This window comes from Chenopodium album, chromosome 11 (assembly GCF_948465745.1).
Source record: "Chenopodium album chromosome 11, dcCheAlbu1.1, whole genome shotgun sequence".
NCBI classification, from domain to species: domain Eukaryota; kingdom Viridiplantae; phylum Streptophyta; class Magnoliopsida; order Caryophyllales; family Amaranthaceae; genus Chenopodium; species Chenopodium album.
In genome coordinates this window covers 21952074-21972617 of record NC_137844.1, presented here as the reverse complement: position 1 = coordinate 21972617, position 20544 = coordinate 21952074, and the positions used below count along the sequence as shown (strand labels likewise).

The 20544-nt window shown below is 37.5% G+C and overlaps 1 pseudogene; it reads left to right on the top strand.

The window, feature by feature from the left end:
* The first annotated feature begins 20166 nt into the window (after positions 1–20166).
* On the top strand, positions 20167–20264 carry LOC145569743 (small nucleolar RNA R71; annotated as a pseudogene).
* The last annotated feature ends 280 nt before the right edge of the window (positions 20265–20544 follow it).

Here is a 20544-nt window from a genome sequence, read left to right as displayed (position 1 = left end):
GGCAATCCCGATCATGCAGTCTATCACTCACTTGGCATTCATGTTTCTCAGGCACGATACCGAGCACTCGATAAGAGACGCAATCTGAGACGTGTTCATATCAAAGACATGTTCATATCAATGACATTTGAACACTTGCCCTTTTTTCACACTTTTATTATTTTTTTCTTTTTTCAAGTTTTGAAATTTTTGTCAAATCTCTCAAGCTTTTGTATTAGGAAATTGTATAAGTTGCACACTATCCCATCCCAAGGTTAGGTAGATGTGGGTTGAAAAAAGAAAGGTCTATCATTAGACGAGGCTCAAGGTGTTTTCTCAAGAAAGGATGTGTATATTTGAAAGGTGAAGATGATATGATATGGCTACAAGGGGTGCCTCAAATTATAAGTATGCCTTGTGGTTAGTTCGGCATGGATTAAGTTTTTTTTTTTATTTATTTTTAAAAACAATGATTATATGCAAGAAATAAATGCTCATTTTATTAAAAGGAAAAAGAAAAAATCTACAAAATAAATCTAAGGAAAACAAAAGATGCCTATGCTAGACTTATTGGGGAAAGAAGGAATAAAGAAAAGAAAAAAGAGGTCACGAAACCCTGTTGTTGAAACCCGCCTCATGTCTTGTGCTTTATCATCATTCGGTTTTCTTGCCAACTGGAGGTATGGGAAGCTTGTTATTATCAATCATATGCTGGATGGCTTCCTTTAGCTTCCAACAACTCTCGGTAGTATGTCCTTTACCTTGATGGTACTTGCAATGAGCGTTAGAATACTAGTTGGGTGACCTGTTTTCGGGTGCTGGATCTTGAAGAGGTCTAATAGGAGTGATGAGTCCTTTGGCATGGAGTTGATCGAAAGCGGTGTCGTAGTTCATCCCAATAGGGGTGAATTTTTTCCTTAGTTGCTTCTTAGGTCTTTGGATATCCATGGCTAAGACTTCGTTATGGTCAAAGGTACTAACATTGTTGCTAGAGTAAGTGTTTTCGGAAGAAAAAGGATTGTCGTTCTTCTTTCCTTTCCATCCACTGTTGTTACTATGGTTAGTAGCTTTCTGTTTTGCATGATCGTCTTCAATATCAATACCTATGTCATAGACGGCCTTGAAAGTATTCAAATTGTGTTGATATTTCAAATGCTTTGAATAATTTTCTTGAAGGTTCTTAATGAACATCCTTACAGATTCTTTCTCACTAGGAACCTCAACCATTTTAGCAGAAGTTTCCCTCCACTTATTAAAGAAAGAAGTAAAACCCCCATTCTCTTTTTTTTTTAACATCTCCAGCTCTCTATGGTCAGTTTCAACTTGAATGTTACATTTGTATCTATCAAAGAAAGCGTTTACTATTCCATCCCAAGTAGAGATCTTCTCTTTATCAAGAGAAAAGAACCATTGTTGACAACCGGTTTCAAGATAAAGTGAGAATAAAGAGTGAAAGACTTTCCTATCAATCCCCTTAATGTTCATTATAGTTTCAAAAGCCCTTAAGTGGAAATAAGGATTGTCAGTTGGTTTGAACCTAGGGATGTCATTAGCATTGAACTTCTGCGGAAGAAGCTCCTTGTAATCGTTGTAAATGTTTCTAAGGCTTTCTTCCACGCGCTCAAGTTGTTTTTACTTGACAGGATCATTGACTTGAAGAACGAGAATCTTCACCATCTCAGTCAGATTGTTCATGTTTTTCCTCAACTCATCAACTTCTTATTGGGAAGCCATTAGTACGAACTTTTTCCTGTGTCTGATGGGTTTATCGAAGAGTAGAACTTGAACGAAGATGTTATCCTTAATTAAGCGTCCTTCACTCCTTGACCAGGTGCTGTGGAACGGGAAGTCGTGGATGTTTCTTATTAATTATTTGACTCAAACTCAATTCAACATGCATAGATGGAGAAATATCATGGAGGAATGAGGGGAATGATATGTATGGAGAAAGCATATGAGATGAAAAAGGTGTATGAATGTGGAAAGTGTGAAAGAAGGAAAGTGTAAGATATTAATGTATGGAGAATTTATGTGAAAGAATGTGAAAAGCTATAGAAATTCCTGGAATAGGACAAACCCCCAACTCAAATGACGGAAAGAGTGACTCATGCATGAACTTACGACATGGTCATGGTGTGAAAAGAGTATGTATAAAGTGTGTGAATACTTGTGAGTGTAAGTGATATGCTCAAGACTCATGTCATGACCATGCGACTAGACTATGTTACTAGACTCAATAAAGGACTAAATATAGCTTCTGCCGTTAATAAACTGATTAATTAGAGTCAACGTGAGGACTCGAGCAAAAACCTGGACCGTCGCTTAAGAAACGAAATTGTCGCCAAACGCCAGGACCAATGCGATGCGACAACACTGTCGCATAACACCGAACACTAGCGTCTCGCGCCACAAACCAGGCTTTTGCGTCATTGCTGAAACATTAGTCTGGGTCTGTTTCCAGTGTTTTACTCTAAGAGGACAACCCTATAGTCGTACTAAGTCAAGTTTGATCAATTTATTTAGAGATTAATTACTCATATTAATTTATTAATTAATTAAGCAAAGTCCTTTAGTCATTAATTAGTTTATTTAGACTTATTAACAAGTCAAACAAACGGTTAGTGTGAACACACACAAGTTATGCACAAGCAAAGAATGCACAAGTAGTCAAGTAAGCATAATATGATGCAATGAGTTTGCAACCTAACCATGGCTCTAGTTCTTTAAAGTTCAAGGAAAAGGGTTAGTCAAAGAGGGTCCATGGTTATGAGTCCGGGTGCATTGCGCGGAAGCCTTACCTTTGGAAGGGTTGGCGCGTGTGGATGGGACCCCGTAAGTTAAACTTGCTTCCACGGTTTGGTGAATTACTCGGATGTACCCTTTGTTGCCATGAGCGTTTGATTGGGTAGATGGACTGTGATTCCCCAGAGGGTTATGGCCATATGTAAAACACATATGGGTTCAGAAAAGTGAGAAAAACTCAATCAGGAAGTAGAATCGAGAGAAAAATACTAGAATCGGTCGAAACAAAGAAGGTAGATTTCTGGCTCAGTATTGGAAGAACATGGCGCGAGACAACTGGGCCTGTCGCCAGAAGACAACCCTGTCGCCAAACGACATTACTGTCGCACGGCGAAAGAGTTATCTCATGGCGCTGGCACTGTTTTCTCGGCGCCGGTTCCTACATGCCTCAGCAGCTTTCTGTTCTTTGAATTTTCCTATTTTTCGTAGCATTTTTTCGATCCTAGTTGTAAAAGATATTTCCCAAATTTCCTACGTGTAAAAATCCTATGAGTTTGACGCATTACGGATGGTCTATCCATTGCGGACCTTTTTTATGCTTATGCCAATAATGTCAATCAAAATTTCGCACATGAATATTTAGAACTTTTCGAGTCTCATCCACTCATTCTAAATCATTGCCAAAATAAATTTTAGGAATTAATATAGAAATCCTCCCCATTAGAGTCGCCAAAAAACTGTAGGGAATATTTCAAGCATCCCACAATTGAGCCCCACTATGATCATATACTTAAGCATGGTGGCCCCCAAAGGAAAGGAAGCTAAAGCAAAAGAGTCGCCAACAAGTTTTAGGAACTTGTAAACCGTTCACAGGGTGAAGGTTACACCCCTTCACGATCCATGAGATCACTAACTCCATAGTGGTCTGGAACCATGACTACATATTCAGGGATGAAGGTACAAATCCAACCGAAAAGAGATTGAACCTGCACTAAAAATAGGCCTCTACTTTATTCTTCTCCTATTCATGTGCGCTTTCTGACTAACATACAATCAATATATTAATCCTAAACCTGTTTATCTATGTTGGTTGACTATTAATGCACAAACAAATCTATTATTGGCGATAACTTGAATTAAAATCACATTAGCCTAAACCAAATTATTAATTATCTTATTAAGCGTGATTACAAGTACAAATTCCCTTTAATCCTGCAAGAGAGGGCGTGATCAAGCAATAACAATAATGTATCAAGCAACATAATAACAACAATCATCATCATAATAATAATCCCAATCTCATGAAAGCATAATAATAATAGCAAGATCCTAGGCATGATACTAACATGATTAATAACAAATCCTAGAATGTCACTAAACAATAAAAATCAAAGCTTTAATCCTAACATGATGCTAACATGATAGAAGAAAATAGGAAGCAACCTAAACATGATACTAGAAAGCAATAAAAGCATCCTAACATGACACTAGGAATTAATATAATATAAGAAACATGATTTCTATATCAAAAGAATAATTACGCAACTACATTACTTACTTCGATGCCTCTTATCTCTTTCTAATAACAAAATACACGCGTTATTAACTTCAAGGAAAATATTAAACAGTAAATCTAATCAAAGAATTGAAATAAGATTTGGGACCAAACCCTTAGAAATTATCAACCTTTCACGTCGAGCGCAAAGGAAACTTTGAGGTTGGCTAGGTGTGTCTAGAAGTTGTGAATGCGGTATTGTGTTCGTAAAAGCTAGCTAGAGAGAAAAGTTATTGCTTGAGAGACAGAAAGAATAGAATTGATGATGATTCTTGAATGATTGTTGATGATCAAGCTTGTTGATGATTAAAAACGGGGAAACACGACCCTATATATAGAGAAAATAGTCCGAAAATGATAGAAAAGAATTAGAATTCGAATCGGAATAAAATTGGTTCCTATCGCGAACGACAGGACCCATCACAAAACAATAGAAATCACTTATGGCGACAGAGTCTGTCGTCATGCGACAACACTGTCGTTTGGCGCTGGCTAAAAGATAAAACGCGCTTTTGTACAGAATCCTTTTCCTAATATAATTAAACAATTAAACTCCGTGTTTATTAATTTTAAGTCAGATTTATCATAATAAAACACTTGTTTTATTTAAATCAAATTCCCTATTTCTCTAAAAGATATAATTATTAATCCTAACTCTATTGGAACTTAAAATAACCTTCTAGATTATTCTAGAAGAATAAAATCTATCCTAATAATTTTAGGAATATTAATTAATGGTCCCTCTACTAGATCATTGGGCCATAAAACCATTTCAGGCCCAATTTAGTATTTTGGCCATAACTTCCTCATTATTCATCGGAGTTAGGCTTATAATATATCATTGGAAAGCTCTTTGCGAGACCGATCCAACTACACCATCATTAGACCCTTGTCATGAACCAAACTAAATGGGACTGCCTATTTTCATAAATAGAGTAGATTTTTTAAAACAGAACTTAGGATTTTTATTAAAACAAACCGCATCACGAGACTTTCCACACTTCCACTTCGTTCGATAATCAAATGACTTGAAAATTATTCATCACTGGGTTTGGTTTTTGGGGAGACACAATTAGGTGTCGACAATGGTCCTCTCATTAATTTAGGATGTTGAACCCACTGTCAAGGCGTTTATAAACTAATGTGTTTAGTGGGTTCAATAATCCCGGGATGATAAAGATCATAGAGCCCATAGTTGAACGCACCAAGACAAGAATCAAGCAAAGAAGAAAAGCAGCAGTGGCGCGGGCGCGAACCCCTGTTACGTGGCCCCGTAGGTACCCAGTCATGGTATATTTCTTCTTCTTTGTCCTTTCTTTCCCTTATTTCTTTCTTACCCTCACCCTCGTCTACACCTATTCTTTTTCAAAGCGAAACCCTAACCTTCCAAGTATAAAATTGCATCACTGAAATCCTCTTTACGACTCACAAAATCAACAAATTCCTACTCAATTTTCATCATTTTTATCAAAAATCATACTACTTTCCTCCATTTCATCTTATCCATTCTCTTTCTCTATTGAAGAGAAATTTAAGGATTTTTGTTTTGGTGGATTTTGGAGCTTGAAACTTGATCAAATTTGCTTCTTGTATGGTATAATTATCTTCTCTACCTTTATTTTACATTATTACGTTAATTTGTAGCAAGAATTTGATTATGCATACTTGTGAATAGTAGTAGTATTGTTTTTGTTGAATATGATATCGATGATTGATTGAGTAATTTGGTTGCTTATATGTGTTGTTTATTGATTAAAATTGCCTTACATTGTGTTGTTGTAGATTGTATAGATTGATTGTGAAATTTTGTGGCTATTTGTGGAAGATTGAAATTTGGTATTTTTGGTAGTAAGTTGGTGATTGAAGTGGTGTTTGGTTGAACTAAGTGGTTTGGTAGTGTTGTGGTTATTTGTGATTGTGGTGGATTGTGGAGTTGTGATTGAATTTTTGTGGTGATCTTTGTGAAGCAAACATGTCAAAAATCATGAAAGCCCTCACCTCCAAAAAGAGAAAAACCCAAGTTACAATTGAAGAACCTTCACCCACAACCTCACCTTCATCCCAAACACAACAAAATGATGACCCTCTACCATTGCCTAAAACACGATTTGCTAGCCCAATCCACAAACCTCTTTGGACCAAATTCAAGAAACGAACCACAAAGCCCTCACGGCACTATCATCGAGAAAGTAAGATTAAGTTGGGAATCGATGAGGACTTGTGGGTTTTGTTCGACAACCTTAGGTTAGGTAGCTTTGTGAACACATGCTACCGAACCTACCTTGAGCCGACTAGGGAGTTATTAGCTTAATTAACTTCTACTCTTGTTGCAACAAGGACTATCGAATTTCCTTCTAACTCTTCAATGTTTTGAGGACCATGTCTTTGGCCGAATTCAATACGGCCCTTAATTTCAATCCGGGGGCGAATATCCTTTTTCCCGAGTATGAGTATTTTGATGGGTTTCCCCCAAAATGCATGTTGGCATGATATCTCGGGGTTTGATGAGTTCACCGCTCGCTAATTTCTTGCTAGTGACATTTTCCAATTGTGCCTTCGAGTGCTTCATCGACTATTGGGTTACTCGGTATTCCCAAAGCAAGACTTGGGAAAGATATCGTAGGCCGAGTTGCGTGTTCTTTGGATTGCAACTAGAGAGAAGTTGCGAGGAAGGGTCAACTTTGGGAACATCTTTTTGAGAAATTGCATGGACATGCGTGGTAAGAAGTCGAGAGACATTCAATGTGGTAGCATGGTTACTAGATTGGCTACCAAGCTTGGTTTTGCTAGATACCTCCCTTCTTGTACTCTGGTGGGGGACGCCGACACTCTCTACCTCGACATTGCTCAGCTTAAAAAAGTCCAATTCATAGCAAAGAACAATGACGATGAGGTTTTTTATTGGTTATTAAGGAATGCTCATTGTTGTTACCTTCCTAACCCCTCCTTGACCTCCCTCCACCGGCATGTTCCATATTTTTGGTTTGTTCCCCTAAGAAACTGCATCTCCGGTGAAGATGAAGACATGCAAGATATCCTTAATGAAGAGCAACAAATCCAACAAAATCAACGTCAACAACAACAACAACAACAACAAGAGCAACAAGAGCCTCAACCTCAACATCAACAACATCAATTCTCCAATCCCGACATGGAGGCTTTGAGTGCCCAAATGGCGAGCATGCAAATTCGAATGGAGGGGATGTATGATCAAGACTTTGAGGCAATTCACAACCAAATGAGAGGCATCTCCGAAATGCAACAAGGTATATTTCTCCAACAACAACAACTCTATGATGCGAATGTTAACCGTGGGGAGATCACCCCCGCAGTTAACTACCCACATTTCCCTCCTCAACTCGGTCCTGTACCATCTTGGGGAGATGATGGGAAGGCTACCTACCCATATTAGCAAGGACCTCAAGGGTCCAACACCAAGACTCCCTCATTTCCGGATGAACACGATCCTAACTACCCCTATGTCGATCCTACCCATCCGTTGCCACTAGAGTTGTTCGATCAATACACTCCCTTGGCCCCTTGGAAACAAGATAACTTTAGGAGTCACCATGGTTGGCCACCCGATTACACTGGGGGATGGGATCCTTATGGTCCCCCATTCGGTTTCTCCTATGATAGGGAGGATAATGATGATGGTGTCGAGCCTAGTGATAACTAGTTCCCCCTCTTTGTGCTTTTACCTCCATTGCTTTTATTATGTGATCTTTTGTTTTGTATTGATGGGATGTTGAGATGTATTTTTGTTTAGCTTGGGGAGACACTAGTCTTACATAAGGGTCTCGACGGCCCATTTTGTTGTTGTTGGATGTCCTTGATTTTTCATGCCTTGATTTCTAATTGCTTATCTTTATCTACAATTGATGTTGTTGAGTGTTGTTGTTTTTCATGAGAATATCATGTTTTTCTTGTTGAGTTTCTTTTGATGTTGATTTTGATGATGATTGCTCTTTAATGATGAGTTGATGATTTTGCTCCCTTGAATCCAAATTCCCAAATCCAAAACCCTTGAATCCAAATCCCTTTGATCCAAATGATTGTAGCTTTAGTGTATAGTTAATTTTACTATTTTGAGTGTATAGTTGATTTTGATATTTTGATTGGTTTGTTTTTATTTTGATTATGTAGATTAGTTTGATTTTGTTACTTTGGCTTTTTATTTTTGATTTTTCTTTCTTATTATTTTGTTTTGAAGTTACTAACCATTTTCTTTGTATATAGTTCCATTTTTCTCTTTTTCACTATCACTTGGTTTTGACAATTCATGCTAATGCTTGATTGGAGCTTCATGGAGGTGGTATTTTCTTTACCCCGCTTTTCTTAGCTTAGCTTGGATAACCCGGTGAGATCTTTCTCATTTCTCTCTTTTCTTTCTTTTCTTTCATTATTTCCAAAGAATAGGTTTAGTTTAGGAAGAGTTGAACGATTCGAGGACGTTTGCTTTGTAACACCATAGGTGTTTGGGGTCATTGGCGATGTTGTCGAATGACCACTTGTATGACGATTGGGATTTATATGACATGCATGCATCTTTGCACCTTTCTTTATCTTTTACTTTATTTTCCTTTTCTTCTCTCTTCTTTTTCCTTTTTCTTTTCATTCTTTATAAAGTACAAAAATAAGATTTTGAGGCTTTCTTTTTGTATTCTTTTCATGTTATGCTTATGTTTTGGACATAATATCATCCGAACTTTTGCTTTTAAATGAATGGTTTCCTCTGTGGTATCAGTGTGCACAGTTTGAGAGTGTCTTTGGTTGATTCTAGGATAGAGTGTGCTAAGGTAGTGTCTTTAGAACTTTTGGGACCTTGAATTAGATTCTAATTATTTATGGAATGTTGGAGTTACTCCCTTTGGTGGATTTAAAACTAATAGTGAGTTATTGCTACAACCATGTGAGATTTCATTCTTTTCAAGCCTTCTACATATTTTGCATAAGTGGCACATGGATCCTTGACTATTGTATGCTTTATCTAGAACTTGACTCTTGTCTCCCGAGATCGCGACAGAGCCATTTAGGAAGGACAAAGGCATCTTTTCGGGGTGGTAATTTTTCCTTTTCTAGGATAGTTTTCTTTTCTTTATTTTGGGTCTTCATTTGCCTACTTGCTAAGCATTTAGGTCACAAACCTTATTTTCAAGCCATATATTTAGATTTTGAGCCTTTAGTTTCATTGTTGTTTCCATTCTTGGTTTTTGTGAAGCAATTGATCATTATTATTGGAGATTGTGGTTGATTAGTTGAATATTGGTTCTTATAATGCATGCAAGTTTGTCTTGTAAATATTTTTGTGAATAATGGCAAATGCTTAGTTGAAAAAGCCGTCCACAGTTAAAAGAGGCGAGGACATTGCAATAATGTGGAAAAATTGAAAAAATGAGAAAAAAGCAAAGCAAATTCAAATGTTTTGGCAAAAGTGAAAAAATTGTGAAGAATGAAAAAGTTCAAAAATATTTTGATGTAGTGTTTTCTCCATATTCTAAGCATTGAGGACAATGCTTCATTTTAGCTTAGAGGGAAGCGTTCTTACGCATTTTATATATATGTTTGTGATTTTGGCTTTGAATAAGCTTGGGGGTGTTGGTGTTTTTGTTTGGTGATTGCTTGATTATGGTGTTGAGGATTAATCACCCTTTGCTTCACAATTTAGGTATACCACCAAATTTTTAATTTTAGCCTACCTTCACCCTTTTCGCCCTTACATTACAACCCTTCTCAAGACCTTTTGACCTTTGTGGTTGAGTCACAAGTCGGTGGAGGGACATGTGAGTCAAGCCTATAGAGCGGTGTGCATAGTCAAGATGTTGAGTAGCCCTAAAATCTCTTCTTTTCTGGTTCCTTTAAGGAATCATTGAGATGCTTACTAGAGGTGGATTTGAAGCTAGTTGGGAGAACGTGGTACGATTGTTTGGAATGAAGGTGAATCGTTTTTCATTAGTTCTCTATGCTTAGTATATCCTATGTTTTAATCAACCTTGGATATCTTAGAATGTGCATACCCTTATTGTATAGAAAATTTATTATTCACTTGCATTTTATCACTTGTAAAAGTCCATTTCAAAAGCTATTTCTTTAAATTTTTTATTTTACTTTATTTTATTGATTTGTCTCCTTTTTACCTTCAACAGTTTTGGATGAAACTCTTTGGATACCCTTACGAGACCTCACTCGTCCTCATTGGCGACTTTGGGGTTTAAAGGGCCTGTTGTAGCTAAAAACAACCATGATTAATACGAAAGTGAGTTTTAGTGTACATTCTTATATTTTTCTTTCTTTTTCTTGTTTAAATAAGTTTTTCATCCTATTTCTACTTGCTTTTGTTTTGCTCGAGGACAAGACAAAGTCTAGCTTGGGTTAGTTTGATGAGTGTCATTTATGGCACTCATTTAGCTTCTCTTAGGATGAATTTTAATTGCTTTTATACCTCTTTTATCTCTTTTTCTTTAGTTTTACTTGTTGTTTCTTTACTTTGTGTTTTCCTTAGTTGTTTTCCCATTTTCTTGCATTTCTTACTTTATTTTGCCTTTTCTCCTTTACTTAATTCCTTCTCTTTGATTTCAGGAGATTAGTGATGTTCAAGAAGCTCAATGGCGTTTTCTCGGGGTTTATAAAGCTAAAAATGCAAGCCGGCCTCTTCCCTTGAAGCTCAAAAGTAAAGGAGTGCAAAAGCCAAGTGTTCAAGGCCAAGCTCTCATGCTGCGTGGGCATTAAATTCGGTGTTGAACCCACCGTGAAGACCTTTAGAGACTGGCACCCCTAACATGTATCAAATGGAGCGCACGGAAGCATCAACGACAGCACGAGGAAGCCTTGCCCTGCTCCTAGGCGCGGGGGCGCGCGACACTGACGTGGTCGCGCAGGGTTGTCGCTTGGCCGCGCAAGACAGAGGAGCGGCCGTGCACCTCCTCTCCCCCTGTTCCATACCTATTTCATTGCGGCCGCGCATTTAGAGGAGAGGGTGCGCCTTTTGGGGTTATTTTTGGACATCTAACTAACTTTTCCTTTGTTATTTTTACTATATATAGAATTTCTTCATTTGTAGAGAGAGAATTACTTGAGAATGAATAGAGAATAGCTTAGAATTAGGATTTTGATTGGAATTTTAGAGAGAGAAGCTCAAGATTTTGGAAACTTTGTTCTTAGATTTTAGAGAGAGAAGCTCAAGATTTTGGAAACTTGGTAATTGATGATTGCTACATTTTTATCTTCATTCACTTTGATATTGATCAAAGTTTTGTAAGAATTCTTTCCTTTTTAATGCAATTTTATGTTTGATTCTTGAGATATTGTTGAATTTCTATTGGTTATTTGATTTGATTGTTGCTATTTGAATTAAAATGTTGATGATCAAATTGATGATTAGTTTAATTATGCTTTTCAATTTTATAATGTGTAGCGAGTAGTTCCTTTGCTAAGGAAGTGGTGAAGCATGTATGAATGATAAGCTATAGCTAATTTGGGGTTTTTGATTGATTTGATGATGTGATTAAAATGGTTGATGAAATTTGTGTATGTGTTTGATTTGAAGAGGAGTAGCTAACCTTGATTATCAAGCTAGAATGCATAGTAGTTTTCAATGACATGGAAAATTGATTTAGAAGCTATTATTATCGATTGATCTTGTTTTGCGATTTTCTTTTAAAGTCGTTTGTAAAGACATCTAGCTTGACCCTAGGAAATAGCTCTTTAGTGATTTTGATTGCAAATATCGTTTTCTCTCACATTGCTTGATTGATTAAATTCCCAACAAATTAGCAAGTTTATCGTGAGTGCATGTGGATCCTAAATCCCTAGTGCTTTGATATTAAATTCTATTTGTTAGCTTCGATTAACTTGACTTGCTAGCTTAGACCAACCCTATTAGTCTAAGAAGAGTTGTTTGTTCGAGAATGATTGCTCTATACCAACATAGAGTGTTTGGGCTCATTGGCGATGTTGCCGAATGACCGCTTGTATGTCGATTGGGTTTTACACGTCTTGTATGCATCTTCTCGCCTTTCTTTCTCTTTTCCTCTTATTTTCTTTCTCTTATTTTCCTTTTTGCTTTCAATTTTCTAAAACAAAATGAAAAAGTCAAAAAGATTTTGAGGCTTTATTTTCATTTCTTTTATTGTTTTGCCTTTGATTTTGGACATAATACCATCCGAGCTTTTGCTTTTGAATGAATAATTTCCTATGTCGTATTGGTGTGCATGTTTGTGAGTATATTTGGTTGATTCTAGGATAGGGCATGTTAAGTTAGTGGTTTAGACCTTTTGGGACCTTGTAGCCAGATTCTATTTGTTTGTGGTAAGGAGTTGCTCCCTAAGGTGGATTTAAAGCTAATAGTAAGTTTTTGCTACAACCGTGTGAGGTTTTTATTCTTCTTGCTTTCAACATTTCTTGATTGAGTGCCACATGGATCCTTGACTACTGCTTGCCTTATCTAGAATTTGACTCTCATCTCCCAAGATCGCGACCGAGCCATTTAGGAAGGACAAAGGTATCTTTTCGGGGTGGTGATTTTTACTTTTCTAGGATAGTTTTCTTTTCTTTGTTTTGGGTTTACGTTTGCCTTCTTGCTATCCATTTGAGCCATATACCTTTCTTTTCAAGCCACATGTTTAGCTTTTGAGCCTTTTGTTTCATTCTTGTTCCTATCTTCGATTTTTGTGAAGCATTTGGTCTTTTTTGTTGGAGTTTTGGTGGATGAGATTGATTATTTGGTTCTGATAATGTAAGCAATTTTGTGTTGTAAATATCTTGTGAATAAAAGGCAATTCTTATGTTGAAAAATACGTCCATATTTAAAAAAGGCGAGGACGATGCAATAATGTGAAAAATAGAAAAATGAAAAAAATGAAAAAGAAGCAAAGCAACTCCAAATGTTTTGGCAAATTTGAATAAATGAGAATTTGAAAAAGTACAAAAAATTTTAATGTAAGTGCATTTCTCCCTATTTTGAGCATTAAGGACAATGCTTCATTTTAGCTTAGGGGGAAGCGTTCTTGCGCTTTTTGTATATATGATTGTGATTTATGGCTTTGAACAAGCCTAGGGGTGTTGGTGTTTTTCTTTCGTGATTACTTGGTTTTGGTGTTGAGATTTGGCCAATCTTTGCTTCACAATTTAGGTGTACCACCAAATTTTAAATTTTAAATTTTAGCCTACCTTCACCCCTTTAGCCTTGCATTACAACCCTTTCCAAGACCTTTTGACCTCTTTTGTTGAGTCACAAGTCGATGGAGGGAGATGTGAGTCAAGCTTATGTTCCAATCAACCTTGGATATCTTGGAACGTGCATACCCTTATTGTACAGAAAGTTGTTTATTCACTTACATTTGATCATTTGTAAAAGTCCATTTCAAAAGCTATTGTTTTACTTTTTCCTTTTTGATTTTACTTTATTTTTAATGATTTGCCTCATTTTTACCTTCAAGAGTTACGGGTCAAACTCTTTGGATACCCTTACGAGACCTCACTAGTTCTCATTAGCGACTTTGGGGATTAAAGGGCTGGTTGTAGCTAAAAACAACTGTGATTCTTACGAAAGTGAGTTTTAATGTACATTTTTATCTTTTTCATTCCCTTTTCTTGTTTGAATAAATTTTTCATCCTAATCCTACTTGCTTTTGTTTTGCTCGATGACGAGCAAAAGTCTAGCTTGGGGGAATTTGATGAGTTTCATTTATGGCACTCATTTTGCCTCTTTTAGGATGAATATGAATCGCTTTTATAGCTCTTTTATCTCTTTTTCTTTAGTTTTACTTGTTATTTCTCTAGTTTGTGTTTTCCTTAGTTGTTTTCCCGTTTTCTTGCATTTCATAGTTTATTTTGCCTTTTCTCCTTTATTTGTTTGCTTTTCTTTGATTTTAGGAGATTGATGATGTTAAATGAGCTCAATGGCTTTTTTCGGGATTTGTAAGGCTCAAGATGCAAGCTGGTCTCTCCCTTTGAAGCTCAAATGTTAAGGGGTGCAAGGTCCAAGTCTTCTAGGTCGCGCTCTCAAGCTGCGTGGGCATCAAAAATGGTGTTGAACCCACCGTGGAGGCCTTTGGAAGCCGCCACCCCCAATGTTTATCAAGTGGATCACACGAAAGCATTGACAGACGCACGAGAGGATCTCCCCTACTCCAAGGCGCGGGCGCGCAGGGCAGGGGCGCGGCCGCATATGTGTGAGGTGCAACCGTGCATATCAGCTACCCCCATTCCGTACCCATTTCTTTGCGGCCATGCATATTGAGGAGAGGGCGCATCTATTGGGGTTCTTTTTGGACGTCTAACTAACTTCTCCTTTGTTAGTTTTAGTACATATAGATTTTTCTTCCTTTTTAGAGAGAGAAGGAGTCTAGAATTTGTTTTTAGATTGTATTTTTAGAGAAAGAAGCTCAAATTGGGGAAACCTTTGTTCTTAGATTCTAGAGAGAGAAACTTGGTGATTTTGATGAATGCTACTTCAAACCTTCTTCCTCTTTGATTTTGATCAAAGTTTTGTAAGAATTATTTACTCTTTAATGCAATTTTAGTATTTGATTCTTGATATTTAGTTGAATTTCTAGTTGTTTGTTTGATTTGATTTTTGATAGCTTGAGTATAATTTGAATACAATGTTGATGATTAAATTGGTGATTAGTTTAGTTTTGCTATCAAATTTTGCAATGTGTAGTGAGTAGATTGCTTGTTAGGGATGTGGTGAAGCATCTATGAGTGATATTTCATAGCTAATTGAGGGATTTCGATTGATCAATATTGTGATTAAATTGGTTGGTGAAATTTGTGCATGTGTTTCATGTCTTGAGGAGTGATCAACCTTAACTATCAAGCTAGATTGCATAGTATTTTTTATTGATACGACACATTGATTTGGAAACTATTATTATCGATTGATCTTGTTTTGTGATTTTCTTTTGAATGTCATTCGTAGAGACCACTAGCTTGACCCTAGGAAATAGCTTTACAAGTGATTTTGATTGCATCTGCTACCTTCCTTCACATTATAGTCGCCAAGGGACCAAGGGAGTGAATTTCTCGGGCAATTCTAGTGGAAAAGGATGGGTGTGGTCGACATAAAGGTAGTTAGGATCACCCCTATAGTCGCTTCTACCAGGCACACGGTAATCATAGTAACCATGCTCATCCGGGAAGGTGCGGGTCTCGGTGTTGGACCCTTGAGGCCCTTGCCAATATGGGTAAGTAAGCTTCCCATCACCCCCTCTTGACGGCACGGGACCGAGTTTAGGAGGGAAGTATGGGTAGTTAACCGTGCGGGTGATCTCCCCACGGTTAACACTAGCATCATAGAGTTGTTGTTGAATAAACATACCTTGTTGCATTTCGAAAATGCCTCTCATTTGATTGTAGATTGCCTCGAAGTCTTAATCATACATCCCCTCCATGCGAAGTTGCATGCCTTTCATTTGTGCATTCAAGGCTTCTATGTCGGGGTTAGAGAATTGATGTTGTTGTTATTGAGGTTGAGGTTGTTGTTTTTGTTGTTGTTGTTGTTTTTGTTAATGTTTTTGGTATTGTTGCTCTTCATAGAGCACGTCCTCCATCTCATCATCACTAGGGAGGCGGTTGCTTGATGGGACAAACCACACATTGGGAACATGTCGGTGAAGGGAGGTCAAGGAGGGTTTAAGGAGATAGCAATGATGCTCACTCCTCCTCAACAAATCAAATACCTCGTCATCATTGTTCTTTATTAAGAATTGCACTTGTTTGAGTTGAGCGATGTCGAAGTAAAGAGAGTTAGCCTCCCCCATCGGAGTGTAAGAAGCAAGGTACCGACCAAAACCGAGCTTGGTAGCAAATCTAGTTACCATGCTACCACATTAAATATCCCCCGACTTCCTCCCATGCATGTCAATGTAATTTCTCAAGAAGATGTGCCCAATGTTTATCCACCAATTCGGCCTTCGACATTTTACCCAAGTCTTGCTTTGGGAAGACCGAGTATCCCAAGAGCCAATGAAGAACACGAAGGCAAGGTTGGAATATGACACTAGCTAGAGAGTAGCGGGTGGGGAACTCATTCAAACCCGAGATGTCATGCCACAAAGCATTTTGGACAAAACCATCAAAGAACTCATGCTCGGAAAACAGAACATCCGCACCCGGATTGAAATCAAAAGCCGCATTGAATTCGGCTAGAGATAGAGTTTTCTTCACGTTGAAGAGTTGAAAAGAGATTTGGAAATCCTTGTCACCAACCGGAGTAGAAGACAGTGAAGCAAGAAACTCCCTTGTAGGCTCAAGGTAAGTTCGGTAACATGTGTTAACAAAGTCACCTATCCAAAGGTTGTCAAACAAAATCCAAAGGTCCTCATCGATACCCAAATTGACCATGCTTTCTTGATGATAATGTCGAGAGGGCTTTAGGGTTCGTTTTTTGAAATCGACAAAAATTGGTTTATGATTTGGATTTGCAAATCGGATTTTGGGTAATGGTGAAGGTTCATTGCTAGGTTGTGTTTGAGGTGAGGGTGAATTTGAGGGTGGGGTTCCTAGATTGTTACTTGTGTTTTCTTCTTCTTAGAGGTGAGGGATTTCAAAATTTTTTACATGATTTCTCCACAAGAATATCAACCAAAGACCAATCAAATGCTCCTCTATCAACCACAATCACAAAACAAATCACAACAATACCACACCACTTTCAAGCAAACCACCACACAATCACCATGCTACTACCAAGAATCTCAAATTTCAACTTCTTCAAAGAGCCACAAAAAATTATAAAATATGCTAGACAATCAGCAACACAATGTGAGGCAAATTCAATCAACAAACAACAAACATGAGCATCCAAATTATCAAAACAATCGCCATATTCAATGAAAACAATACTACTACTATTCACAAGTATGAATAATCAAATTCTCAACTAAAATTGATGTAATAATGCAAAATAAAGGTAGAGAAGATGATTATACCATTCAAGAAGCAAGTTTGACCAACTTTTGAGACCAAAATTCCTCCAAACCGAAAACCCTAATTTGCTCTTTAATGGAGGAAATAATGGAGAAGAAGAAATGGAGGAAAGTAGTATGTGTTTTTGTGAAATTGATGAAATTTGATGAATTTGTGAGGAAATATGGATATTTGAGTGAATATTTAGAGTGTACGAAGTTAGGGTTTGTGTTGATAGAGAGATAAGGGGTGCGTTCGAGTGTGGGTGTATGAATGAAATGAAGGAAAGAAGAAGAAAGAAAGAAAATAAGACTCGGGCTGGGCATCTACGCGGCCGCGCAGTGAGGATGCGCGCCCGCACTTCTCGGCTGCACCCCCGCCCCCACTGCTGTTTTGCCTTGCTTCTTTTTTTGGTGCGTTCGACTATAGGCTCTACCAATCTTTATCATCTCGGGATTATTAAACCCACTAAACATATCAATTTCAAAACGCCTTGACAGTGGGTTCAACATCTAAAATTAATTAAAGCACCATAATGAACCCACCAAGTACAAATTTCCTTTATATTGAAGAACTATTTTTCATAACTTACCCCCTTGATTACCTTACCCATACGACTCAAAATTCTAGAAAATCAAGCATACTCTCATCATCAATCACGAAAATCCTTCTCATTATTCTCATGCTCATTCAAGGGATCTGATTCCCATGAAAACAACCTATAAATCCTAACACAAAACAAGTGAAAGAAAGAAAAGAAAATAAGGGAAATATAAGAAAGATAAAATGAAAAGAAAAGGTTAGAAAACCGGGTTGCCTCCCCGGAAGTGCTTGCTTAAGGTCCTAAGCTCGACCATTCCTCCCAATCACGGAGGGTCAAAGAAAACCATATTGTCCAAAGCGGTAGAGGGGTCAAACTTCATGCCATTCTTTGGCAATTCCACTTTCTTCTTAAATGCATTCTCTTGTTTTGAAAACTCTGAATCAAGCTTGCTTTGTTTCAATTTCATTTTCTTCTTCATGAAAGCTCGCCTTTTCTTTTTTGTCTTCTTGATCCTTGTAGTGGATGGTTTTTCACCATCAACACATTTGGAGTCATCTTCAACCTCCCTTGGGTAGAGCTTAAACCATGAAGGTATATTAATCACATCCTCATCCCCAAGTTTTGAGGACTTCATGTTATCTTCACTAACCATCTTGCTTTTAACACTTATAAGAACATCATCACAAGCTATAAGAACATCGTTAGTAGAAGAGACAAACATGCAAACATCGTTATTAGAACCAGGTGATTTGATACACATAATACCTTTCACAAAAGACAAAGACTCATGCATTGATTAGCTCAAAACTTGCCTTGTTATTACCAACACATAATGTAATAAGCCAACCTTTCCTATCAATCAAAGCACCCGAACTAGCTAAGAATGGTCTCCCTAGGATAATAGGTATATTGTCATCTTTTGCAATTTCAAGCACAATAAAGTCAACGGGAATTGTAAACTCACTTATCTTGAGAGGGACATCCTCAACTCTTCCCTAAGGAAACTTAATAGAACAGTCGGCCAATTGTAAGTTCATGTTGGTTGGAAAAAGCTCACCTAACTTAAGTTTCTTAAAAACAAAATAAGGCAGTATGCTAACGCTAGCACCATGATAACAAAGAGCATTTTGAAACATTTTTCCATTAATCTTGCAAGGGATTGAAAAATTTCCCGGATCTTTCATCATTTTAGGTAAATCATTGTGGATTAAAGCACTACAACACTCCCCAACTTTCACCGAATCAACCTTATTACGCTCTCTTTTGCCACTCAAAATTTCCTTAAGGAACTTAGAGTATCTTGGCATTTGTGTCAAAGCTTCAGTAAAAGGGATAGAAATATGATAGTGGTGATAGAATACATCGGTTTCTTAGGATCAACTCCTTGAGAGGGTAAGAAAGTAGGGCTAGAAATCTCCTTCAACGTGTTTACCAATTGGGTGATTTGAGTCTCAAGCATTTTTTTTGTGTGTCATCATCTCATTGAACTTTTTGTCACTCACTGACATGTAAGTGTTAAAAATTTTTGTTTGGTTCTCAATGATTTCTTCAAAAGTAGTCCTAGAAGACGAAGGTTGGGTATAGGAATTGTCACCATTACCTTGAATTCTTGGAGCAAATCCAGGTACGGGTCCCCTTTGATTGTTTTTTTTAGAATTACCCCGATTTTGGTTGCTCCAATTACCCCGGCCTTAATTATGGCCATTGTTTTGGTGATGGTTACCATATCCTTGATTTTGGCTTTGGTTTCCATACCCTTAACCTTGACTTTAATTATTATAGCCTTCATTGCTATAGTTGCCTCGGAAATTTTGGTTTCCTTGGTTTCCATAACCTCCATTTTGGTTATAATTATCAAAGTTCCCTTGTTGGTGAGAATTTCTATTCCCAAAGTTCCTTTGTCCATCAAATTTTTGCCATTATTGTTGTTTGAAACAAAGTTCACTTGTTCACATTCATTATTATCAACATCATTACAATTATCAAAAGCATGTGCACAATTAGAAGCATCATGATCATATGATCCACATATATCACAAAATAAACAACCATTTAGCATATTGTTTGAAGTAGAAGGAGGAGTTGAGTTAGAAGATGTAGCTCTCCCGTGTGTGGGAGGCAAGAATTGGTACTTGTGATAAAGCACTCTCAAGCTTTGCTTTGATCGAGGTCATCTCCTTTCCCAAGTTTGAAATTTGTGGACAAATTTTTTATGGCATTGAGATGGTCGATTGAATACACTGTAGAACTGCTTTTGCTTGTCGACTCTTTCTCACCTTATTGCCAATCTATGTAGTGCGTCACTACATCCTCAATTATGTCCACCACCTCCTCTTTCGTCTTGTTCATGATAGGGCCTCCGACATAGGTATCTAAGCAAGATTTTTTTTGAGGTCTTAGACCTCCATAGAAAATTTGGATGATTTGATATGTGGGAATCCCATGAAGTGGGCACTCTCTTTGATACTCCTTATACATTTCCCATGCCTCATATAAGCTCTTATTCCCCTTTTGCTTGAAGCTTTGAATGAGCGTCCCTGCTTCGGTCGTCTTCTTTTGTGGATAGAAACGAGATAGAAACTTTTTTGTCACGTCATCCCATGTCCTCAAAGAGTTTGGTTTCACCTCTTTGTCCAACCACTCTAGAGCATGTCTAATGAGAAAAAAAGGGAAAAGTTTAAGTCGACTGAACACTTGAGTAACCCCAATCACCTTAATGGTATTGCAATACTTCTCAAACTCCTTAAGATGGTTTAGGGGACTCTCATGCTTGGCTCCACTAAATTGACGCCTTTCTATCAATTTAATCATCGCC